This window comes from Neopelma chrysocephalum, unplaced genomic scaffold, assembly GCF_003984885.1.
Source record: "Neopelma chrysocephalum unplaced genomic scaffold, ASM398488v2 Primary Assembly neopelma1_106b, whole genome shotgun sequence".
Classification (NCBI taxonomy): Eukaryota; Metazoa; Chordata; class Aves; order Passeriformes; family Pipridae; genus Neopelma; species Neopelma chrysocephalum.
The window spans coordinates 1,551,270-1,577,857 of record NW_020897771.1 but is presented as its reverse complement, the minus strand read 5'-3'; the positions used below and the strand labels follow the sequence as shown (position 1 = coordinate 1,577,857).

The following is a 26,588-nucleotide window of genomic DNA, read 5'->3' as shown; positions in this document are numbered from 1 at the left end:
AGATGGGAATGCTTTGTTTTCTGTTGAGAAGCACAGGGTGTTTCACATATATCTTTATGTGTATGTATTGCATGTCTGCAAGAGCAGACATCTGTCTGCATGAGTTTCACTAGCGGTTCCTCAGGAAGAGAACCTGTTTGAATATTTAGCAGCATTCTTATCATTGTACTAGGCTTTTATTTTTGTCTTGGGGAAAGCATGAAAAACAGGGTGTTTCAGAAACATGCCTTTTTAGAACCTGCCTTCCCATCACATACAGTGCTTCCTGTGCCATGGCTGCAAAGGGAGATGCTGCCCCAAGATTCCAGCGTGGAGTGGTGGAATATCTCGTAGTTTGAGGGAATATCTCATAGTTTGCCTTACATCTGACTTGGTGTAAGGCAGCAGAATATTTTATGGCCGTGGTTTTGATGCCAAGGAGTCCAGCAACAAGTTTGGTTTCCGAGATCCTGAAATCCTTTTTAAAGCTCTCTACGTTTTGTGTCTCTCTTCAGGCACAACCTATTTCCTGGGCAAGGTTCTAATATTCAGAAATGCATTGGGGATGTAAGGGTTCTTTTTTTCAGTATGTCAAAAGTGTTATAGTCCAAAGCCTCAAAATTTCAATTAATCTCCTCCTCATTCATTGATGGGTAAAAAGAACAGGTAAGTTGGGAGCTTCCTTGAGTTTCAAAAACCAAAGCACACAAAGGCCTATTCTCTTTGCAGGAAGCATCTCTGCTGAAGTGCTCAGAAAAAAGCAAGGGATGAAACACTAGATTTCTTTTTTTCCTGCAGATTGGAGTTGGGTTTGGAGGTTTTTGTTTTTTGTTTTTTTTCATTTAGCCAGGAAAGTTGATTATCGTTAATAATGCCACCTCTAATGTTTCATTGTAATCTTATTTTAAGGAAATGTTTGAGCATTAAGCATTTTTCCCACAGCAGTGAAACAATGTACCTTTCCCTGCCAACGATCACATTCACATATATCCTCCCCATTCCTGTAGCTGGAAGGTGAAGCTTGGAATTTTTCCAGGAGCCCAGTGGCCAATTTACCATCATTGATCATTATCAGGAGCCATTTGACTGAGGTGTCTCAGGTATAGCAAAACATGATCTTGCTCTATGTGATTTACTATTCAGGTCTTGGGCCCTGCTTGCATTTATAGTTTGCTAAGAGAGCTCCTATGATATAATTAATAGTGCACTGATTAGTTGGGGGGGTGTATGATGGGACGGGGGGGAGAGTTTGCTGGCACCCACACTATAAACAGATTCCCTAATTCAGTTCCTTGGCACTCAGTGGAAGTTCAGCTATTGAATTGGACGAGAGGAGGCACGTGCCCGGTGCTCTTTTGACTTAATATCCAGCTCTGTGTCCTCAGTCTGTTAAGAAAGTTATTATGAGGTTGTGTCATTTATATTTGATATAATCCTCAGACAGTTAAGTAGAAAGAAACAAAAAAAAAAAGGAGGGGGGGAGAGGGAAGAAAGGAAGGTCCATCTCATGGCATCACATTGCAAAGAAATCAGATTTTTGTCATGTGAAGGTGCCTCATAGTATTTACTGCCTTAGGGTTCACCAGTAGACAAGGTTGCAAGAACTTGTCACGTCACGATAATACACAAGATGCTGTCAATGCTTCACACACTGTTTTATTTCTAAAACTAGAATTTCATCCCTAGTAAGATTTTGATTTTTTTTTTGTGTGTGTGACAACTGAGCACTTGGACTCAGCACCGTGCTTTGCATCGGTGCCTTGTTTTGGCAGCATTGCTGGTAAGCTGAGATACAAAACCAGAGGGAGTTCTGAAAATTCAGTTGATCTTCTTAGTATTTTATGATCCACATAGTGATGCTTGTTGACTTTTAAGTTTTTCAGTTCTGCCTTGTTGGCATTGCATATCCCATATGAGAACTTGAGTAAAGATCATTTCTACTGAAAGTAAAATTAAAACTGGAAATCTTTCCGTTAGTCTGAGGTTTTATAACAGCTTGTTTGTACAACGTCTAAATTTGGAGACAGATTTGACTTGTACTTTTAAACAACAATAGCCTCAGAACACTGCTAATAAATGCTGGAGAACTTGTCAGTGCTCAAACAAGTTTAAAGACATTTGAATTATTTGCCAGACTCTACACTGATGGAGTTTGGGCTAGAATGTATGTCCTAAATAGCTGATCAATTAGTATTAAATGCATCCTTATTGTATGTAGTCATCCATACTTTTTTAACATTATCATAACCTATTAATCATTTGTTAACCTTTTATAAACCATTTATAAATGTACCCTGAATAAAAAAAGTGTGACCATTCGGTTTTTTTCTCAAGTTTAATATTAAAGGCAAGTCCAAGGTCAAGATGGGCACAGGGAGGCTTTGGGGAGCTGGTGGAGTTTATATTTTGGCCAGTCAGCTGAGGAACCACGTGGAACTAAAATTAGTAAAGTGTGTGCAGTGAAGAAAGTTCACACGGTGTAATTCGCTGTGGGCAGTATTAGCGTTGATTTACTCAATCTGTAAATGGCATGGTCTGTCTAGACCTTTGGAACATTCCTCAGCTCCTTATTTAATGTAGGAGGAATCATTTCTGAAATTAGCATATAAATTGTCTGGAGTCAGCAGCCCTTTAAAACAGTGTTCTACCCTTGTGTCATGGCACAGTAACTGTTTTAACAAAAATAAATGTCCTGGTCGGGCATGTTCTCATGAAGAAGCTCTTGACTTCACATTGCTAAAAAAGTGCATAAAGCTGAGAAAATTCATTAAGTTGAAAATGGGGAAATGGTGAGGATTTGATTTGGGTAAGTGGTATTTATTTAGTCCCGTTAATAAGGGGAAGCATATTATGATAAGGAAACATCTGGCAAGGTCTGTTCATGTAGGTTTATGTAAGTGAAACTGGAGGCTTTTTGGACTTTGGCATAAAATTTTTTCCTTTCCTTGGTCTTCCCACTAACTTTTGTTCAGGCCATGCTGTGTGGGGCATTCATTCCAGGGCCTTCCTGGTACCCAGCACAGGGATGCTGCCGAAACGAGGTGCAGGGAACCCCTTGGAGGCAAAGCCTCCTCCTTGGCTCTCATTCTTTTGTTGGATCCTCTAAAGTCCTGTACTTACTCCTTTCCACTTTAGTTGCCAAGAGTAACATGCAGTAACATGTCCTCTTCTAGGTTATAATTTTCAAGGGAAGATGATATAACGTAATATAATGAGCATTCAGGTGGTGAATTTGTGTAGGAACTGGGATCTTGCTGTTTAAAAAGAGTAGATGTGTAGCCAGAGGTGAAAAATAAATGGCAATACGGTGTGGAAGGTTTATTTGGCATGGATCTGAGATGACCACACTGAGCAGTGAAGCCAGTAAAATCTTTGTACTAGGAAATCATGTGTTCTGAACATGCCATGCACTTTACAGAGGAACTATTCCAGGAATGTTGCTGGAGAGTTTTATATGTTTATTTGGTACTTATTTTTCGTCTCCCTTGCTCCAAAAGCCAGGTGCTTTAATCACAATGAAATCCATTGCCCAGGTCACAGAGAAAAAGAAATGGAAAATAATGTATTGCAGTAACTCCTAAAAATGATCTAAAATAACATTTTTTATATGCAACTGAATAATAATTTTAAGTTGGGGTATTTCCTTACCTCCGCAGGGTTAAATACTGAATTTTTTACTGAAAATGCCTTATTAAAAAGCTTTTCTTCATTCCAGAAAGGTTTGGCTTGTGGCCAGGAAAACCTTCAAGATGCTGGATCTTAAATTTGTCATAGTCCCAGTGTCCATCCTCTGTGTCACCCTAATGTTCTGAAGAAAACGTGTTTCAAAGCAGGGGGTGAGATAAGTTTTTTTCCTAATTAAATAGTGAAGAACCGTTCAAAAAGGAATAATAAAAAAATCCCCACAAAACAACAAAACCCAGCTCCCCAAAAATAAAATAAGTTGCTTACTTGGTGCTAGAGTAGAGTAATTTTGGAAACGCTTTATCCTGTCTTCTGTTCAAGTAGCTTTAAAGTTATTTTACGCGTGGGCAGCCCCAGTGACGTTCTGACAGCGATGTCATGGTTAAGTTTGTTGCAGTATGAGGATCTCAAAAAGGCCGTGCCTTTACCTTTGTTGGCTTTTTTTTTAACTTTAGTTTTATAAAAAAAACTTGTATGGCCAAACATGAGGGTGCTGATAAATGCAGGTTACGTGCGGCAAGCGGGGTTTGTGTTCTGTGCTACTGCTCTGCCTGGCATGGGGAGGCCTCAGCTGGTGCCTGTGGGCCACAAGCTCGATACAAAACAAAAATCACGGTACAAAGTGACAGGCAGATGGCTGGGGTGGAACACAGGAGCCCTGGCTCGTGTTTGTGTGTCTCAGTTGGGGTGAAATGGGTGCACCTCCCGAGCCGGTGATAGCGGCTGTTTCGTGACTGCCAGCTTGGCAGCCGGAATAAACTTCACGTTTATTCCACAGGCTTTGGAGTGTCTGATCCCGAGATAACCCTGCTCTGAAGTGTCAGAATGTACTGGATGAACCAGTGCAGCCCATGGGGAACGTGAGGTGGGTCGTGGTGCTCCAGGACAGACGCGGATTCGGGGGTTGCTGTGCGACACCTCAGCGCCCGCCGCGCCTCTGCTGCGGCTCCCGGAGAGCTGCCCCTGCCAAGTTTGGGATGGCAGTGGTGGTTTTGACAAGTACCTCTGAGGGACAGGACTTGGGATTATTTCATGAAGTTTGTGCCCGAGTCAGCCCCAATCCTGTGACACGAAAACCTGCTGCATTCCCTGCAAAGTGTGTCTGTGGGGCTCAGAGTTACATCCTTGTGGTCTGCATGTCGTAATACCTACATTTTTTGAGTAGTCCCCAGTGGAAAAAGGGCTTTGAATTTTCCTGTCTATACTCCTATGATATTTTGTAGCTTGTGGTGTGGCTCCTGTGCAGGGCTAAGGGTTGGACTCAATGATCCTTGTGGGTCCCTTCCAGCTCAGCATATCTTGTGATTCTGTGAAAGGATGTATGCTTGTTTTGATGTTTTCGTTTAAAAATATTTCTGCTTCAGTAGCACTTCAAAAGTTTGAAGGGTTTCCCCCTCCCTTATTTCTCAATTTAATTGGAATTATGGTGCCTATCAAAAAGTATTACTGCAAGGTGACCTGGAAATAATAATTTCCTTTCATCTATACCAAACATTTGTAGATCATTAAAATGTCACAAATAAAAAAGTCTTAGTCACAAAGCGATGGCTTTATATGAGCACAGTAAAATATGAGATTTCATTATATACAAAAAGGCTATGTTTTGTATTCCTGGTTCACAGAGCAAACCTCCAACACATGTGGAATGCATGGCAGGATGTAGGACCCTCTAAGGGCTGTGTACAGATATGTGAAGGGGAAGAGGAGGGGGAGAGGGGGGTGAAAGAAAAAAAAACCACTGTGGGTCTGAGGAAACGACCCCTTTCAGTAACAAATGGAGCATGTGCTCCGGGTCTCCGGGAGGATTTGTGCAGGGATCTTGCTCTCCATGTGCACACATTCCTCTGAATCAGACAGGTGTTAAAGTGAAATGGTGCCCAGAGGACGCAGCACCCTCCTCTGCTATCAGCAGCCTGACCACATGACGGATCCAAAAGCAGCCAAGCACAACTGCTGAGGGGTTTGCCAAGGGCTTGGATGCCAAATGCTGTGAGAGAGTATCCTTGCCAGCTTGGCACCTTTAGGCCATGTGGCTGCTGCTGGCATGGAGTCGTCATTGTAATGTGCTGGGAAGAATGGAAGCAGAAACTGACTTAATAGTTCCTCGTGAATGAAGCCCTCTTATTGTTGTGAATATAAAATATTAATTACCTTACAAATGTGCTTGAGAGGCTCTGCTTGGCTTTGGCATCTGTCCAGACCTGCAGTGGTGAAATCAGAGGATTTTGCCTCTTGGCAGTCGAATTTATTTATCCCCCCCCCGCCCCTCCCCGGCATCGCACTGGAAATAAGAGGGGAACTATTTGAAAACAATTGACATCTGGAGGAAGATGTTCATTGGCTTCTGGGATTTGGATCAGTCCCTGAGCTGGTGCCTTAGGAGTGGATTTAACCAGTGCTGTAATCTTCTGGCACCTGTTGCACTTTTTGGCAGTGGCACAGGACAGCTTTGATTGCACTGGGACTGGAGTAGTGAACATATGTCTAATGCCCATCCCAGAAAGAATGACTTAGTGCCCTCAATGCCTCTCCTATTGTTTTTTTCCCCCTACTTTCTCTTGTCTTATTCATCAAGCTGCTGTTAGTAGTTATTACATACAGGCAAACGCCCATCAGCATCTTCAAACAAATCAGGGATAAAGCAAGAGGAAAACAGGAGCTGGGGGAGTTCTGCCTTATCAGAACCCAGCTACTTTTTGCATTTGATTTTCAGTTGTTTGTCTGGCCCTGAATCTTTAAGAAGTGTGGTAAATAAAGGACTCCAGGAAAAATGATGCATGTGCCAGTGTCTGAGATGCAATCAGAAGAAGAGTATGTTTTCTAAATACATTAATCAAAATAACCAATTATGTATCTTCAAGAAGGGGATTCAGAGGACCCATTAAAGGAAGTCTCTGCCTACATGTCTCTGCACTGATTGTACATCTGTAAATGGCTGCCATCCAGCAAAGCTCTTAAGCGCATGTTTAACTCTCAGCACAGCCTGGCTACAGCAGTGTTGCTAACTTTGGCATGTGAGCTTTTCTGCTTTTGGGGCATTCACATGCCTAGTGAGAGGCACATGCTCATGTGCCCTTCTGGATAACTGGCTCTTTCTTGTGTCCTACAGGCCCGCGGCCAGGAGTGCCAGCCCGGTTTCCTGCTCCCGTAGAAGGCATGGAAGATGGCAGTAGGGTTGCACATCATCTACAGCTCTGGGGTTTTTATCCTCCTCTTCAACGTCACTGAAATACAGAGGTACTAACTCCTGAGAAACGGTGTGAAGCCTCCCACTGCTGTGTGTAACTTTACCTTTCCTGATGCCTGTGCAGAACTTAGTGCTGTTTGTGCAGAACTTGTGCAAAATTGTGGCAAAGACCGAGACACAGAGGAAAAACATCATGCTTAGATATCAAACACTTGATTAAAATCCATGCATCACAGTTGTAGGTGTTTGTACTGAGGGAAAACCTGGGAACTTGTGTGTGTTAAAATTTATCACTGCGTTTGCTGCCTTGTAAAAAGTCAGTCTTGAGAGCTGGGGTGATGGATTAGGTTTGGAGAGAAAGTCCTCAGGTCCTTATGGTGGTTCTTGGAATTACAACTCGACTCGTTTGTCTAGGAAGCCAACAGAAGATCTTGGGCTTTCCTGTCTACCTACAGATTTCAAGTAAGGTGAACGTTGGTAAAGGCTGATAAAGCTCTTAAATTATAAATGAGAATTTAATTAAATATAATGTAATTGCTCAGATCTCATTCGGTACCTCTGTCAACATACCCAATTTAGGGGAAAAAAAAAAATAAAGGGAAAGGAAAAATTCCATCAGTAACAAACAACTGTACCCATAAAGTCCAATTCTTACAGTAAAGTCCAAGCAAGTGAACTCGGCAAAATATTCCAGTGTGTGCAGTCCAGAGTCCACTAGGATATTTTCCAGACTACCATCTGCATCAGAAATTTGCTGGGCAAAATAACTCTGATTCTCTCCAGTAGCTTCTTGGTATGCCTGAGGTGGGATTCCGAAAGAGGAATAGCTGGCAAGTTGTGTTTTGTTTTTACCTTGGCCAAAGCCTGTTTGAATTACAGGGATCATAGTGCATCTCTGGTCTTTGGAACCTGCACTCATTTATTTTAAGAAAGTTAATTTCTTGGGGATCATAAAAAAGCCAGATGGGGGAAAGCTATCCTGTTGTGGGAAAGTTCTTATCTGCTTCATTGAAATAATTGAAAATGGGTTTCTAAATAGTCTAAAGAAGTTCACTTATGGGCTAAGACCTAATTTTCTTTAAAAAAAAAAAAAAGGAAAAGGCAAGTTTGAGAAATACTTTAAAATATCTTTGTCCAGCTTTTTGCCCCTGGAGGAGGAAGTGGGAAATTTAGAAAGCAGCACATGTGACAGATGCTGCTCAAGATGCTCAACACATTACTTAAAGAAGCTCTGTGACCATCATGTTGTGAGTAATAAAAGAATGTGAATGAGATGGAAGAGGAACAGTCCAGATTTACTGTAACCACATATGTAGCCTCAGCACTCTCACATGATGGTCAACAAATTCCTGCCAGTTCCCGGAGTATTCCTAAACGAATCTGGGCAGTGCAGAGCCACGTTGGACTGGGGAGCCCTCAGGTTACCTCCAAGTGAGCTGGCATGTCTGCAGTCGATTACCACACAGGGATACCAGCAGCAGTGCCAGAAACAGTAAAGCTCTGTTACTGCCATACATAGTTAATTAGCTCGGGTGTCGCAGCGAGCAAACACAGCTATATTGCTCCTGGTTCTGCACTAAGTTAATTGAGGCTGGCTTGGGGATCTTTGCCCCAATGTGCAGTGCAGACATACCCAGGAATGCACTCCTATTGTTGACTGAATACTGTATTTTCACATAAATGTGGCAGGAATATAATTGCAGGGTGGAAAAAGAAGGCCAATATACATTCGCTTCGCTTTAGAAACTAAATTAAACCTTTGACTTAACTCACTTCTATACCAGCTCCCTGCAGGCATTTCTACAGGCTTCATTAGAGCCAACCTAGAGGCCATGGAAAAGGTCTTACAAAAGACTAGCCAGGAAGCCAGTCACAGCCCCAGATCCTGCTGCTACAGAATACAATCTGCCTCTTGGCACCTCGGGCTTGCAGCTGCCAGGCACTCTCCTTATGTGGTCACTGGTGTTGGCTCGGAGGCTGGGGCAGATAGACGAGGAGGGCGAAGGGGGAACACATTCATCACTGCCAGCAGCGAGGGGAGGCAGTGCCAAGTCACTATGTAACCAGGCACATGTGCCAATTTGCTCAGTAATTGGATTGCTATTTGAAAAATTAAAGCGGTGTCTAGAAAATTCTAACCTCTGCATTTACGGGGGATGGAGTTCGCGGCCGAGGGGGCCGAGGAACAGGAAGAGCAGGGGGGGGATCGAGCGGAGGTGTTTAAGGAGAGCAAATGTAGGAAGTAATTCGGTGACTTTCCAGAGTGCTGCAGCAGCCTCAGGAGCAGCCTCTCTGTACTGGGGAGACAAAGAGCGAGACACAGTGCAGTGGAAAGCTGTGACATTATGGACAAGCCATAACCCGTTGCTTACTACGGAAAATTAGCGAGGACTTGTCAGCTGAAAGCGATTTGTACAAAGGAAACATAATTGGAAGGCCAGGCTTGATATACTTCTGTAATTAATTTTTTCCCTAAAAGAACAAAACCTGTTAATGGGCATTATTTTATCTTTTCAGGGTTTTTTCGGAGCCTGTGAATTGTCTCTTCTGTCTAATGTATACATTGCTCTCAAATACATTCGGTGAACAAATCCCATGTGCTAATATTAAGCATAAATGATACTGAATTATGCAGCTACAGAGAGTTTCTGACTCAGAAATATGCTTCTGCCACAAATCATTTCTGCTCCCACTGAAGCCAAATTCAGACTTTGCTTTGACTTCAGTGGGAGCGTAATTACATCCAAAAATATAGTTACCTAAATAGTCCTTCAGGCATTTCATTATTCCTTGCAGTTGAGCTCACTGGCCACCCTTATTCAGCTGAAAACTTTGAGCATATGGAGATGATAGATTATAAATTGTTCCTAAGATAATATTTGTAGTTTAAAGTATAGTCCAGTTGCTAGTAGCTGTATAAAAGTGGTGCCTGTGTTCTTCATCACTGTTAAGCGGAAATTCAAGCTGGAAGCTCTGTCTTTAAAATAATAAAAAGCAAAAATCTATGGACTCATACTGAGGAAGAACTATTTGGAACCTCTGTGAAATGTCTGATTATTTCTCATGCACTCAGTCCTGGTAGAATGAGGTTAACACATGTCCAAGCAAAGGCTAGGGAAATTTTGGGCTGCATTTCTGCCCCTAGATGGAGTATTCTGTACACTGGGTTGGGATTTTTTATATATATTTTGGGAGAATGGAGCTGTGTTAGAGGCCTTGAAATGCCTCTTGTTCTGAATTCCCTTTACAGTGTATCAAGTGCTGCCCACTGGGACTAGACTAACTGGGTCCCAGAGATAGAAGAGAAAAATTAAAATAGGGTTTGCTTGTTCAGTTGATCAGATACTGTCAAGGCCACTGCTCTTTCTTAGTGTCTCCCATTTGTTGGTTAGCGATAGATATGTGTGTTAAAAAGCAAGAAGCCTATACTTAACAAAGTGTCACTAATTACTATGAAACATCTGATATTTGCAGCTTGCAGTGCCGAGTATTTCCATGATTTTCGTGGTATTCCCTTCTCTTAGTGTGCTGGGAATGCCATGGTAACCTTAACCACTGGTAAAACATTTTAATAGTGACCACTGTAATATAGTGGTTGTGTGCAAACAGCACACACCATTGCTTCAGAGGTGTTTGGAACACTTTGTTTTTGTCACAATTGGAGTAAAATGTTGCCAGATTTCAAGAACTGAATCCTAAACTTGCCAAATGGGGAGCTGGAAGTGAGGTCTCCTGTTCTCCAGCTTCTGTCTTTGATCACCTCTGGAGTTTCATTGATACATTCCTACCCAGCACTCACACGCTTAGTGAACCATGGCTCCAGAAAGCAGGCAGTTGCTTGGGAAAAGCACTTGGCTACAGACACTGTGTTTGGAGGGGGTGGGTGGGTGTCAGATTAGAAGCCAGCTTTTGAAAAACCGAGATTGTTTTGTATGTGTGAGAGGGAATTCAGCTGTAGGCTCTTAGCTCAGGTATGTTCTCATGTGGGCTTCTGCTTTGGCCCACTCCAACAGGAGGGACCAGCTGCAAAGTTTGTCCCTGGACTGGGAGCTGAATTCCTGCAGAATCCAGGATTTTAGTTTGGACCTTTTTAGACATGATGTAAATGCCAGCAGCTTCCTAACAACTGTTCTTGAAGCTCAGAGCAGAATGTAGAGCAGACCGTTGTGAGTTAGGGTACTGCACAAGATATCCCTTCTCAGAAGAGAAAGAAAAAGCCCAACAAAACCTAAGCCATCTGACTGGAGTCCTGAGAAATGCTTTCCAGCTTTCAAAGAAAGAAAGGGTCTTAATTCAGATTTGCCGGAATCGTCTAATTAGTCCCTTTAATGCCGTGCACCTTATAGTCTGTGCCACCGGATTCGTCCTATAAATGAGACGATGGGCTAATTCATCCTGGCAGCAGTAAACAGACCTTGTGATTGTCCCCCTCACAAACACCGGCCTGATTTTAGGAAAACGCTTTGACCAAGCCTGTGTCCCTGCTCCCTCCCCCCCCCCCCCCCCCCCCCCACGCCCCCGCCTTTTCTGAGCACTGCCTGTGCTTCTTGCCCTCCTTCTTCCCCACCAACCCAACCCACCCCGTCTCACACACAGTGACATACCTCACACATTTGCCACTGCTAACAACAACCTGTCAACTCTTTCTTTGCACCGTGCTAGGCGCCTTTTGTTTCTGCAGCCCAGCAAGCCTTGCAGCTGTTGTCCGAGGCCTGCTCCGACAGCCTGTGATCAGTCAGCTGCAAAATCCTCCCTGAACAACTCGGTATTCACAGCTCTAATCGGGCCAGCGGACTGTTTCCTCCTCTCTCGCAGTAAATCTTTATCACTTGCGCTCTGCTCGTCAGTTCGTGGCGCCAGCTCTTTGGGCTGCTCTATCCCTTTCCCATACTCTGCTGGGCTGTGTGCTCTGAATGCTAACTCCAACCTTGTTTAGACTCTGTGCTGCCTCAGTGCTGCAGTCCACATGTTGGGAAGGTCGGAATTCCTGCCGCCTCCCCGTCTTTCAGGCTGTGAATGCGCGTGGGGTTTGTATCTCTGCGAAGGTGAAGATATCAAAGGTTCCCTCCCTCCCTCGGCCCGTTTCATACTTTGTCCATATAAGTTAGTTGTGTGATTGTCTTTCTGTTGCCTCCCAGCAGCCTGTCGCGCTTCTGCTTAAGAGCTGTCTTTGGTAAGAAGGTGAGGGTGAGCTGCCCAGCCTGGGGGAGCTGGTGGTGGCAAGGGAAAGCCTGGGGAAACTGGCACAAGCCTAAATTTGATCGCATGCCCAGGGCTATTAACCCTCCTCCTAATGATCCCCCCGTGGATGGAAACACATTTCCCTCCATCCCGTCCCTGATTTGATGCCATCACAGTCTTTTAAAAGGTTTACATCAAAGATGTTGAATTGTGAAGCAGGTTTCTAGAAAAAAAAAGGATCGAAGTTTGCTTCCTTAGTATCCTGGCTGAGCTGGGGAGAGTCCATGGAGAGTTTATGGTGAGGTTTCTGTCAGTGTGGAGTTGCTGAAGATTTACACTGGTGGAGCTGAAGGCACAACTTTATCTGTGCCTGTTGCTGCTTATGATACAGCATGGAACCCCCTCCTACCTCCTTTGGGAAAACATTGAGGGGTTTATTTCCCTGTGTGCTGTGTTTGGGCCTGGGGTTGTAGATGGCAGCATAATGAAAGCGCAGTTAAACAGCATATTTTGCAAAAAGACTCAACCAGATCTTAAGCAAAGCTTGCTGGAGATCACTTTAAAGGAATAAATTATTCAGGACAGCGAGGGTTATTTCAGTTTATGAGGAACCTGGGAAACTTTTGTCTGAACACTGGCATGAAGACCAAAATGTAGTGGGTTTTCATCTTGTCTCTGAAACTGAAAAACCCATTTCTCTTTCTGTATCAGCTTTCCTTCCTCACCTTTAAGTCTTGATTTCAGCTGTTGCAAGTGTGTGTGTGCACATGTATGCAGGGGTGAAGACTAACCAAATACAGAAATTCCTTGAAGGGTACAGTATGAACTGACTTTAAAAATACATTGTTTCTGTTAGTTTTTAAGAGGCATCTGTAAAAAAATGCAGCGTGGACAATCAGGCTTCGTTTCTGCTCAGGCTTTCTATGCCTCAGTTTCTCATCAGTATATCTTTGGTCAAAGATAAGTGTGTGTTTATGGGATTCTTACAATTTTGGCGTTGCATTGGTGGTCAGTTTGAGGAGATGCCCTCCTGCCATGCTCCTTGGTGTGCCCTTCGTAACCAGCTCCCACTTGCTTCCAGGTGGGATGTGTTTTGTCCCTGTGTAAACAGAGCTATAAAATGTATTTTAGGCTTGATTTGGGAAAACAGCTCAGATTTTGCTGGTATTTGCCACAGAAGTGCCTTTCTGTCTCAGTGTGTTCTTCGGTGAACGTGTGTGAACAGGATTTGAATGCTGGCTCTTTTTCTGTCCATAAAGGCGGGAGTGGAAATATGATCTTCAGTAGTATGGAGTGTCCCATAAATAGGCTGATTATACCAGTTCATGGAATAGAATCCTAAAGTAGTTTGGGTTGGAAGGGACCATTTTTTTTTTCTGTCAAATAGTAAGCTACTGGACATGGTTATTTTGTGATAGGGTTGACCTCTGTTTTAGAAAACACTGGTGCTTCACCATGCTCTGGAAGAATGGCATGGGCAATCCACCTGCTGTCCTCTGCACAAAAAGCAGTTGGTTTTGAAGTGTTCCCGAAGGACTTGATGTCCTTTAGGCATCCTTGCAGTTCCTAATTATTCATTTATTTATTTATTTATTTTTAGAAAACTCGTGGTGGCTAGAATGTACCTGTAACCTGATATAGTGGAAGGAAGCTTTAAATTACAAAGGAAGATTCTAAGTCTGAACTGAAAGTGAATGGAACAAGGAGAAGACTTTCTCAAAATAACAACAACAACACTTATTAGTGTTATTAGTGTTATTTAAACTGTCCACGTGCTCTGGTTCTCCTCTTTGTGCCTTGAAGTGAGGGGGTTTTTGAAGGATGCAGCTGGTGCTTACCTTGGTATGGTTCTAATTCAGTGATGCTTGGTGATGGGGGCTTAGGATGGTTAATTAGGAAAATTTCTGGAAGTTATGACATGAAGTTTTTATCTGTTCTTTTCCACAGAGCTTTGTGCCACAGAGGAAAACTCACAGGAGGCAAATATTGCTAATGGGAATGTATTGTTCTTTGAAGAATCCTATCTGAGTTCTTTTGTCTTACAGGGGTAAGTTCAGTCTTTCTTTGTTTTCACCCAGACCACAGTGAAGACTTTGTACTTTTTTCTGTTTAGTGGCTGCTGGAAGAGGGCTCGTTCATGGCTCTGGGATGAAGAGGATGAGCAGAATTTGAGAACAGCTTGTCTGTTCCCATTCCAGATTGAAAGTGGACTTAACTTACTTTTCCTAATGCATCTGAATGCATATGTTGGAGCAGGATATTTTATTGCTCTGCTTTTTTTTTATTTTTAAGGAGCAATGTCAACTTTGTTCCTAGCTCCTCCTACATCTGTCTTCTAAGATAATCTCAGACCCCAACATCTCTCTGATTTATTTTTTTTAAAAGAGTTATGGATAATATGCTTACACAGTAATTCCATTTTAAAATAGTCTTCTAGTCTAGGAATTTTCTTGTCTGATTTGCCTCAGACTTTCCAGAAAAATTCTACCTTGGCTTGAAGTTTGCACCTGTGAAAGTTCAAGGAAATCTGTTTAGCTTTTGCTGTATGAGGAAGGGATTCTGCCAAAATAAAGTTTTTTATGAAAGACTAGTGGAAGTACGGATAGACTAGTCTTGTCATTACTAGGCAATATTAGTGTACAATCGGTCTCATCAAGAAAAAATATGACTAAATGGATTTTATATTCCTTATAAAAATGATTTTTTATTTCTTCTTTGACTACTCATAGTAGAATGCTTACTGCTAACCCATCATGTTTAATTTTGTGAGTCACTTCTTGTGTGCACATTTCCTGTACATCTTGAACAAAACCATGCAAAAGATGAGCAAAGAATTAGTAGAAAATTATAAATGGATCCATGTGACTGCCTTTTCTACAGATATTTTTTTTTCTTCCCTTACTTAAGAAGTTAAGAGGGAATGCAGGGCCATGCAGTGTTTGTTAAAGCTGATGGAATATCTTTCTCCCTCTGGGTATTTCTTTAATCAATGTTTCTTTATACCATTAGGTCATCTCCTCTTTTTTCATGTTTTTTTTTTCTCTTTTTTTTCTGAAGAAGCCTTGTTTTGTACATTTCCGTACATCTTGACGTTTATTCTCAGAATTATGGCCCGATCACTTCCTCTCTTTTCCTCAAAATTTCTCTCGTTTTATCTATTTTAAGTGCCACAGCACAAAGATAACCCCATCATAGTTCTCTCATTTTCCCCAGCAGTTCCCCCCCCCGCCTCCCCCGGGCCTTTCCCTCCCTGCAATGAAAAAATGAAAGGTCTCATGGTCTTACAGATTTTCTTTATGCTTATTTTGGCCTACTTGCAACCCAAATACATCATCACGCTATAAGACGGCTCTCTAAGGCTCTTGGATCAATTAAAGGTAGCCCTATTCATTGCCAGTACAAACCTTTGCCTATTAACTCCTTCAAAGGGCATTTGTCATCTCAAAAAGCTGTGAATGCCGTCTGGGTACATTGATTAAAAAAAGGTATTGTTTTAAGGCTGCTGAATATCTTAATTAGTTGTAATCAGAGGGCAGCTTGTGTCTGTGAAGTGATACAGTTACCTTTCACCCACTAGCTTTATTTTCTGTGGTTTTAAAAGGAAAAAAGAAAAATAAATCTCAAATGTGCCTCAAGAATACTGTTTTTAGGGTACGAGAGGAGCGCACTTGCTGATCAAACTGTAATTTATGACATTATTTTGTAAAGGCAAATATTTAATGTGGTAACCCAGAATGCATCTCGTTGGCCTACGACCAGCCAAGAGCGGGTAAGTGGAGCCGCTCGCTGCCAGCAATCGTCCTCCTTTTCTTCCCTCAGAAATCCAGTGTCTGTGTCCTGGAAATGGAGAAATCTACCCCAGTTCTTCAAGTGCTTGCACGTGTGCTGAGCTTGAGCCCGTGAATCCTCCATTAATGCACAGCACACACAGCCCTGTTTGGCACATCAAGGTAGAACAAGGTAACATTTTTTCAGATCAGTGGTTCATTTTGCCACAATTGTCTCAAATGATATGGAGCTGTTTATGAATGCGTCCTAAAGCTCTGGCAAATAGTTTTAGCAGGGAAAACGTCTTGTTCTGCTGTTCACTGAATCGAAACGTTTCTTTCGGTAGTTAATCGTAAAAATTTGTTTTCTATCTTAGGAGAGACCCTTTTGAAAATGAAAATCAATACTTTTTTCTTCCTTGGGCCTCATGAAAAGTTTTGTTGGTGCTTATTGCTTTCTTGGTTTATTTTTCTGAGAAAACAACACAGTTTATATTTCATTTAAATGTATTTTGCTCAAATCAAATGTTTTTTTTTATGTACATCTAATGGAGGCATCAGGGTATAGGCAGAACCCTTCCAGTCACGTCTTGATGGTACAGCAATGGCTTTCATCCTTTGCCCCCTGCTCTCTGGAGATGCATTTCCAGAGGAGATGATTTGGGGATATATATGCTTTTCTTTCCATATTTGTGCAAATATCTTCTTGCAGGTGGGAAAAAACACTTGAATCCAAGTCACACTTGGTAAAATGTGTGCTTTTGTGCTTGATTAAGATGCTTATAGTGATAATGGTAAATAGCATTTAATTTGTTTCATTGTGGGAAAGGGAGGGGACACAAATGGTGTTTTACAGGGAGTCCCCCTTTATCTGGGACAAAAATTCTTTAGAAAACACCTAACACATTAACCATGTGTATCAAACTGCTGTTTCATCACCTGGAAAGCAGGGCAGTGCCATGGCTGGGAACCAGCAGACAAACGAATCCCCAACACTCACACTCAAAACCTGTGGCTTGCTTGGTGAATTTTATTACAGGAAATCCAGGCATGCACAGATTCTCAAGGTAATGTGGCAAAGTCATGTAAATGCAAGTGGTGCTGAGCTCAGTCTCTTATTTTCCAGTGGATAAGTGTGCTGGACAATGGATGACTTGAAGTTAGAATATGTTTATGATTTACCTTTTTTTTTTTTTTCAGAAGCCATGCTCTTCTATCATAGGACAGTTTCACTCTACATGTCTAGATTCTGCAAGAATTACATCTGTTTTTTTTTTTATTTTATTTTTACAAAAATGTCTCAGAAAATCTAGTTCTGTCTTCAAATCACTGTATAGACAAGAAGCTATCAGAACCTCTGTTTCACAGGTGAGGAGAACCAGTCTGATAAAGATTAAAATCCCAATTCAAGGAAAAGCAGAAACTTAAGCACATCTTTTAACGCTCCTGTGATTTTGGCATAAACTATTATGAATAGTTTCTCTGGGATGCTGTCAGAGGTGAAAACAGAATATGCTTTGACTTGCAGACAGTACCTCAGCCGCAGCACTGCAGTGTGTGGACACAGGAATTTTTCTCTTTATACTTGCTAAAAAATGTGATGCATGGGATGGTCACACAGGAGGGAGATTTATTTCTGTAGTTGGTTTTTTAATTCAGTGGTTCATATACTATGGTACTGGAGCTCATTTTGGTGTGGAGATCCATGCAGCTCTAAACTTCTCCTTCAGCTTTGTAGATTTTCACAGAAGTGTGTGGTATCTTTTCCTTGGTCAGGTGCCTTGAAAATAAACTGGGAGAAATAAATAGGCACGTTTCTACTGTGGCTGTGATAAGCATATGTATGTATATATATAATGGTATTGTGTGTCTTGCTCTACATAACATTTTTAGGTGTCTGTGCAAGTAGGAGATTTATGAAGTGTGACTCATTTTTCCTTCTCCCCACTGTTCCAGTGGAAGAGCTCAGACTGCGATGAGAAAAACTAGTACACGTTATTAAGAATTCTGATAAAGTAGGCTGAATAAATTTGTTTTCTTTGTGAGCCTTAATCCTGTGTTGTATTGGCTTCTTGGACATGGCTAATTTATTTGGAATTCCATTCTGTTCCCGACAGCATTCCTGATTAGCAGTTTGATCACCCGGAGCAAAGTTACATACCAGCTTTCAACTCTTGTAATCTAGCAGTGTAATTTTTTCAAATGGACTCTTTTCTTTCCTTCTTTGCCCCAGCTCCCCTTCTTTTTGTGTGCAAAGAGACTTTAAAAGTAAGCAGGATAACCTGCTAGTAGAATGAAAAACTTCTTCAAAACACAATGTAGTTTGCTGAATGCCCGGCTTTCATTTTTAAATAGAAAAATGAGGTTTGGAGCTGTGTCAGTGCAGCATGTGAAATGTTTACCTTCCATCACGCACAAAGGATAACAGTTCTTTTCAATAACTGCATTTTAGGGGTGGTGTGATATAATCTTCAAGTTCTTTCCAAGGTCTGTGGTTCGCCAAAGCACATTTCACTTGTGATAAGTTTTAGAAAGTTTAAATTGTTGTTTAGTAAAGTTTTTCACGTCATGGACCTTGTAGGAAAATGGCAGTTGTGTCATTGTTTGCTTCCGTCTAAACTGGCTTATGCTGTCAAAACAAAGGATGCACAGGAACCACAAATTTAATTGTAAACCAGAGGCAGGTTTTGATCTGTTTTTGGTAGGGCACAGGAGGAGCATCATCCGAGTGAAACCAGAGGAAATGGAGCCTGCAGCAGCCCCCCACATCTACCAAAGAAGTGGAGTTACAGACAAGAGGGAAGGGAGTTTTCCATCCTGTGACATTTCTGGAGGTCCCGGTCTGGTTTGTGCACAGTGGGAAGGAAAAAAGGTTTTTAAGTCAAGGGAGACGTGGGAATAGCCCAGAGATAGGTGACCACAGCACTTGTCAAAAGACTCAAACTGTGGTTTTACGCATGAGTGCCTTGGCTGTATAATGTTTGGAGAGTGTCTGTTTTGTACTGATCTTGAATTTAATGGATCTGAAAAGCAACTCTTGACAAATATTTTGTCAAAACTGGAGCACGTTTAGCCAGATTTCTGTGTTTGAAAAACTGACGTTTCGGTTGAAACACTGTTTTGTCGAAAATAATACTAATTAAATTCTCTCCTGAATTTACGTGAACTACTCAGCTGTTCTGAACTTTGTAACACAAATCCTAAATATTTGTTCTAGGCTTTTTCCTTTGAGTCACTAAGTATGTTTGTATTTTTATGTTCGTTCACAATTAGGTGGACATTTTGGATGTTATGAAACTTTTAATTAATTGATATGACTAAGTATCAATGGCATATGTGTGATCTATTCTGCTACTACCGGGTCATGTTCTGATCACATTCCTAGGAAGAAATTCCTGTAATGAAAGGGAACTACTGCTAAGCATTGCCACATCCAGCAGCATATGGAGGTGATCATGGAATGACAACTCCATGACTGCAGAGGTCTCATCAAGTCTGTATATTGAAATACAGATGTCTTCAGGTAATGACTTTTAAGACTGATTTATAAGTTTTTGCTTCGTTTTCTCCTAACCCTTTCCCCTCACTTTCATTATGTTTTTTTTCCCCTGCAATCTGTGCCCTTTCTTTTGCAATTAAATTTCACTTTTGACTGTTGGGCCTTTGAAATGAGCTGGAGTTTCAGAAATACTTCTGGTTTTATGGACACTGAAGTTAGTCTTGAGGGAAGAAATACATAATAAATGTAGTAACTTATTTCTGTCCTTTTTTTTCTTGATCATGGAAGTGGGCATATTCAACTGACTGTGGTGGGATTCTGCTGGGGATTTTCCAGTAGAAAACCAGTGGGGCAGGTGTTGACTTTGCTTTGGCTCAATGCAACATGGAATGATCTTGATATGTGCGTGTTATCACAACTTATTTGAAGCAGGAGTTGGCTTTGAATGTCAGGTTTTGTCCTCTAAAGCTGTGAAGACCTTGATCTGGCTCTTTTGAGCTGGCATTTTGTTTCCAGTGTGATGTGGAATGCTTGTTCAGGAGATTTCACATGTGCAAACTGGAGCAAGGTGCCTTTTTGACTCTGATAACTATAGAAGGCACATGATTCTGAGAGATAAGTGCTGGTCTTGAATTTTTCTATTTCTCTTAACAAAGAACTGAGAACTTCTTGTTAGCCATGCCGACCACTGCAACTCTTTGCTGTTTTCATTTGCAACATATCCTGAGTTTTGAATGCATGGCAAAATGCAGTAAGTCAAATATTCCATTTTTTAATTTTAATTGATTAATGTTTCGGGATATATTTCAAACTGATGGCAACAGGGGGTGTTTTGTGATTGATTATTGTTGTGTTCTCTGCTTTGTCACGTGTAACTTCACTTGATATTTTGAAATTTTAGGAATGTAGTGATATTTTAGGAGACAGACTGCTTTGTAGGGGAACTGGAAAATTAGATGTGAAACCTGTTGCCTTACATTTTAAAGTCAACAAAACTGCATAATACATAATTATTTTTGCCAAACTACCCTTCAATGGGCACTGATTACTAGGATAATTAATTATGTAATAATTTAAAAGCAAAATATGGAATTTTAAAAATAGTTCCAAATTAGAAGATTTTTTAACAAATAGTTGCAACAGAACAGGATAATAATGTTGGTTATGTGATGAAAACATGTGTTAGTAATAAAATATCACCCGTCAGGAATACTGTTCTATCATGCCATTGCTCTCTAGGGAGATGACTAGTTGAGAAGTGATTTTAACAAAATAAACTCTGAACAGAGAGGATGCTTTTATTGGTGATACGACACACATTCTTCAAAAAGGCAAATCATTAAAAAAACGGTGCCAGGAACATCTGTTGTGTGAAAAAGTAAAATTTTGGAAAATCCAAATAGTGATTATCAATATACAGGCTTTGCATAGTGCTTTTCCTTGCTCATTCCCAAAAGACTTTACGAAGAAAGGAAGAACAACTATCCGTGTTAAACCGCGTTTTCCCAAACCAGTTTTCATCTGGCGCGTGGATTCGTCTTGCTTGTGCTGTGCCATGGATTTTCTGTGGGAGGAAATCTGCCCTAAGAAGTGAAATCCAAGCAGGAAAGCGCTGTCCTTCCATGCCCAGCAGCATTCCTCCGTGTGAACAAACGCGGCCCCGCCGGGCAGTGCCAAGCCGACAGCCGTGGCATGCGGAGCCGCGGAGCTGCCGTTCCCTGGCTCTGTGTGAGCCCGTCCCCAGCCTGTCCCGGTGCCAGGCGCCAGGGATGTGCACTTTCTGTTCCGGCTTTGACACCTCTCAGGGAACACAGGGCTGAGAAGCACTTGTGAGCCCCGGGGAGGAGGCACCTGTTCGCTTGGCACCGGGATGAACCCCCCAGTTCATTCCTCACGTGCCCGTAAGTAGCCGCCGGGCTTCTCGCTGCAGACGGATTGGGCTGGAGCTGGTGGCCAGGGCATGGGATGTGCCGGATTACGTGACAGCCCCGCTAGCTCACATGGGAATTGGTAAAATCCTGCTGGTGGTTTCCAGCAATCCAGCAGGATTGCACCAGGGGGAAGGAAGATGGTTGTCACCGAAGATGAACTTTCAGGTGCATCCAGTGACATCCATCCAGGTGGACAGATATTGCTTTTCTGGAAAAAGGCAGATGTCATTGCCTCAACCAATACATTTGCTATTTTATGTTATTAGCTAATTATTATATTATTATTATAATTATTATGTTACTGGCTAATGTTATTAGCTGTTATTTTACAGCTACAGAGTGAGCCAGCTGCCCAAGTGAGTATGTAATGTAGAGCCCCTGGCTGGAGCTGACAGTGGTGGTGTTGTAGCAGGTAGAGCCACTGAACAGTTTGTCAAACTGTTTTTCCTGCTGAAATCCCCTTCAGATGAGATGATGATTTCCTTTCTTCTCATCTGTGTGGATGTCAATCTCTTAAAAAAAAAAACAGGTTAGAGAAACAGCTGTCAGGAATGGCGTAGTTGATCTTGCTTTAGGGCAAGCTGATAGACCTTTTGGGTCCCATTCATCCTTTTTCCTATGACTGTAGGTGGCCCCAGTAACATATATATGTGTAGGTATATTTGTTCTCTCCAGCCTGCTGCATTTTTTCCAGCAATAGTTGAAAGGAGCAGTCCCTTTAAACTCAGCATCTTTTGAGATCTGTAGGTATAAAAAAGACACTCATTGTTCAGTGTACCTCCACAAAGATTCCTTCTTAATCCTGACTGTGTGTACTCATCCCTTGGTTGAGCTTTCCTGTGCAGAGGAATTTGAGTTGATTCACATTCCTTCATAAATGCATGTAGGGTAATACATCAGACTTTCTTTCCCTCTAAGCATTCTGATCAGTTCTGACACTTTCCAACTCCATTAAAAAATCCGTGTGGTAGGTGAGAGAATCCATGAGTGTGAAGAAACTCCTGAAACCCCTCAGAGTATTTGCTTTGCTGTGCCATTTAACTGTTTACAAAGCCCAGGGCTTTGCTTCTGATACACAGTCAATAAAAGGGAACAGGCTATTTTTATTTTTAATTGCAATGTAAATGTATGTGCTGGCCTTGTAGAAGGCAATGTGTTGACTCTCGTGAGGTTACCCCCAATCAAGGACAAATTTGACCAGAAAATGGTACTTTGAGAGAATATTGGCAGTCAATATTTTGGCATGACATTTGGTTTAATGCAGAATTTTTGAAAATCAGGGAAGCAGCCAGGCTATTGCTTGGGCCACATCCAAGTCATTTCACTCACTGCTGATCCTTCCCATTTCTGCCTTCACAGCTCTACTTGTCCAGGCCCAGGCAAGGAATTGCTTAAACATCTATAAAAGTTCCTTGTTTTCTTCTTGAACTGGATCCTGGAGTTGTACTAATTCTGACGAGGCCTTGGCATCTACGAAGACCTCAAGGTATTACTGTACCTATTCCCTGATTTTAGAGGAAAAAGAACGTAGAATTCCCAAAGCTTTACGTCTCTGAATCAGGCTCTCATTACTTTTTTAGATGGAAAGTGCAGTTTCTGGGGAAAGGAGCTTGCTGGTGGAGTAAGTTTGAAAAGATCGTAGCAGTTCCAGTAATTACTCATTTCATCAACCCATCTATATTTAAAGTGAGCTAAACCAAGTTCTTTCCTACAATGTCTCCTTCAAATAATGCTGCTTTACATTTGGAGAGCCAAATAAGGAAATAGAGCATAATCCTACAGGAGTTTCTTTCCCCTTTAGTTCCTACGGCTCAGGGACTTGCTGTAACGAGAGCACTTCTTTCTATGAAAACCTTTTTAACATATTCAACTAAACAAACTATCTCCCAGAGAAAGTAGGAGCAGTTTTTTTGTGTGTGCTTTGCTCTAGCCTTGGCTCTCGAGGACATTTCTGTCGATGCACTAAATGAGCGATGCATTTTGGACAGCTTCTGTGTTCTGATTTGTTTTCTTGTGCTTCTTTTTTTTTTTTTCCCCTTTCCCCCTCCTCTCCCTCCCTTCTTCCCCTTTTCATTTGTCTAGGGGGAAAAAAAAAACAAACCACGCTCCTCCAGTGTTGTTTCCTGCAAAGACCATTCTTAAGAGCTCGTTGGACAGCGCAGGACTCTTGAAGTGATAGCTAATTGGTGAAAGAAAGGCCCTGATTGTCTTGAGGGAGCTGGAAAGTGCTGCGTGTGCTGCTGAAAGGGACTAGGGAGAAGGTGCCTGGTTTCGCTGAGCAGCTGCTGCTGGAGATGTTTGGAGATTACATCAGCATTGGAAAAAAGGGGCAAAAAAAAAAAAAGTCCAACTTCACAGAGACGGAGTTTATGGAGATTTTTTTTTTTCCCCCCTTCCAAAGGTCTTCTGACAATACTGTCATTGTCAATATAAGAGTTGTTAATTCTTTATGAATAGCACATGGGGCCTCTTGACTAAATAGTACGTTACATGTCCCAAATCTGTCAGCTGGACTCTTCTCTCACATGCTAGTGAGATCACTTTGATTGGAATGTTAGAGGAATTGCTGGGCTGGCCGTGCAGAACTGAATACTGCATTATATAATTAGATCTCCCAGAGTATTTTTTTTCACATTACCTCATTATTCTAGCTTAAATATGGAATCGGCCCCTTTGATGATTTTGCTGGTTGTAATTATATTAATACGATTCATTTTGTGGTCCTGCCTTAGTGCTTATATAGATTATAAACTGTCCCGAAGGTTTCCTGACACAAGGAAAGAGGACTGAGAGACTTCAAAAGGCTTCTTCAGGTTTGAATTGACAATGGGGAGAACTGGATAAGGTAAATGGAGCTAGAGCAGCTCTTACCTTGGGATCTGATGAGAGAGAAATGACGTGTCGAGACTGCAACCGAGTGAAGACTCTTCAGAAAGCCACGTGCTGACAGAGGGGAAGGAGTGACAACTGACTGAGTCAAATGACTTCCTCTCCAACTTGGGCATGGATTTATTGTTGGGAACAGACTTGTGGACTTTTGCCAGTTAAATGATCTGGACGAGCTGGAGGGAATCCTGTTGCTGGGCAGTCCAAGAGTGCCAGTGGCCCAGCCTTGGTACACGAGATGTGGTGTGTGGTGCCTGCTGGACAAACTGCTGGTCTGCACAGTCAGGTGTCAGCTGACATGGAGTGAGTTCTGACACCAAAGCCCTACAAGGTACCTTCATTTCCAGCCTTAAATAAGGACCTAACTGGAACACAGAAGGATTTGACTACGTGCCCAAGGCCATAGTGACTTAGGATTTTTTGGTTAACTTACCTTGCAAAAGGAGATAAACTGTTCCAAGCGAACTGTCTCCTTTCAGATGGGTGTTATACTAACCCAAACATCCTATATCTTACTACATACCCAACTCAATTTGACATCTGCTTTTAAGAACTGAATTTTCTACCATAAAAACAGAAAGACTGTATTGCTTTGCCTGAGGCCCAGTCACCTTTCTTTTAAAAAAAAAAAAAAAAAAAGTTCTTTTTTGTTTGATAAATGTCTATGTCATGTAAAAGTGAAGGTTGCCACTTTTATGTGTACTTACTTTTGTATCTCTTGGTAGCTAACATGATGATGTCAGAGTTCAGCTACAGTATTCCCATCCAAATTTTCTGGCCCATTCATGACTCTTACCTTCCTACAGGCTCGTCATTAATAACTGTTAATCAGCCCTTACCATTTTGTGTTTTGAAGCCTCCTAAAACTCAGACATGAGAGCTGGTCTGTGCTTATGCAGAGGAACAGGATAAATGTCAGGTCAATTGATTTCAGCCTCAGATTTTATTTATGGTGGATGACCAATGTACTAAACAGCCTGCAATGCCTGAAATGCATGTCATTGACTTGAAATCCAGCCAGATGACAATAAATTAGATGTAACTAACCCCTTGTCTGTATCTGTGGTTCTTAATTTTAATGATGATTCTGTCCTTTTTTTTATTTCCCAACAGCAAACCAAACCACAGAGGGAAAGTGGAATGTTGTCTATTTGAAGATGTACCTTTGATAATGAGTAACTGGAAGAATAGGCACAGTGATCCATTTTTCTTCTTTCAGTTAACCATCCCTATTCTTTGCTGTTTTGTGCAAAACCAAGCTTGTAGATAAATTGATAGTGCCTTTAAGAAACAAGTCTTCTAATTCTTTATTGCAGAATTACTTAAACAATTATTTAATTAAAGAATAAAAAAAATTTACTGAAGACTTCATTGAGATCTTGTTGCCTACTCAACCCCTTATGCATTCAAAGCAGTTTTATTACCACCTTTTTTAATTTCTGTGGATTCACATAGTTTTTATCCAGTTCTGCAGGACATGGGAAGCCATCCTGTTTATCCTGCATTACAAAATCTGGGCTATCACACTTGCAAGAGTGCAAAATATGAAGGAAATGGAGATCTTCCTCTTTATTCCCATGGGCATTTGCCCTTTCTCTTATCATGGAGATAATAAAAATCTGGGCCCTTTTAAGTGTGGTGTGATTTGAAAGTGTCTATTAGTATTTCCTGGTATAATTTAACCATATTCGTTTTCCTTAAGGAAAATGTAATATAAATATAATATTTTCAATTGCTATTTTTTTCAGATATAAAAGATTGTGCCTGTGCTTACAAATTCCTTTCTGTTTCCTGAAAGGGGTGCAGCGGAAGAAGAAACTTTGGATAATAACTGCTTCATGTCAACTAGTTGTAGTTTATTTAAGATCCAACTTGAAGCCCATACCTTGGTGGAATTTGAATGGGCTTGACTGGAAATCACTTTGGAGTCTTTTAAAATTCATTCCATTTCATTTAGTATTTAAAAGATACTTATGCCCTGCTGATTTTTTGTGTGTTTAGTGATATGTTTAAAAATAAGCATGTGTTTAATGTCAGTTTTGAGCTGTGGACAGTGTGAATGAAGATTGCAGTGTGGAGCCCCCTTTCAAAACATGACACAAAGGTAAGTGTAAAGAAAGAGAAAAATAATAGTGAAATTAAAATCCTTCCTAATGTAAAATAATTATGTTTCATATACATAGATTAAAGTCCACTGCAGATATTCTGTATATATTATGTCTATATTGTATATTATGTTATGTATTTATTAATTATATCACTAACATGCTAAATAGTGGCCAAAATTACCATGTTATCTATAGGGAAGGAACCCCACTCTTTGCTTTAAGTCATTATCAAGAAGAACCTCTAAAACAGGATTAAATTCTGTTCTGATTTATTTTGGAAAATCGAAGTTTTGGGACTCCACCAACAGACAATTCTACAGATTTTTGCCTCCCAGTGTGTTTGATAGTGCAGTACCTTTGTAACCA

The 26,588-nt window shown here is 41.3% G+C and overlaps 1 protein-coding gene across 4 annotated transcripts in view; it reads left to right on the top strand.

Moving 5' to 3' along the window:
- TPCN2 (two pore segment channel 2) overlaps nt 1–25,160 on the top strand; it is a 64,770-nt gene extending 39,610 nt beyond the window's left edge. Inside the window, exons 25-31 of one of the 4 annotated variants that reach the window (XR_003536347.1) lie at nt 6,773–6,900; nt 13,979–14,078; nt 15,851–15,991; nt 16,999–17,166; nt 19,184–22,714; nt 22,809–22,914; nt 23,311–25,160. The gene's annotated coding sequence lies outside the window, so the exon portion shown is untranslated. Of the gene's footprint in view, nt 1–6,772; nt 6,901–13,978; nt 14,079–15,850; nt 15,992–16,998; nt 22,715–22,808; nt 22,915–23,310 lie in introns of all 4 variants that reach the window. The other 3 variants (XR_003536348.1, XR_003536349.1, XR_003536346.1) reach the window with 3 other exon arrangements.
- Nucleotides 25,161–26,588: the final 1,428 nt, after the last annotated feature.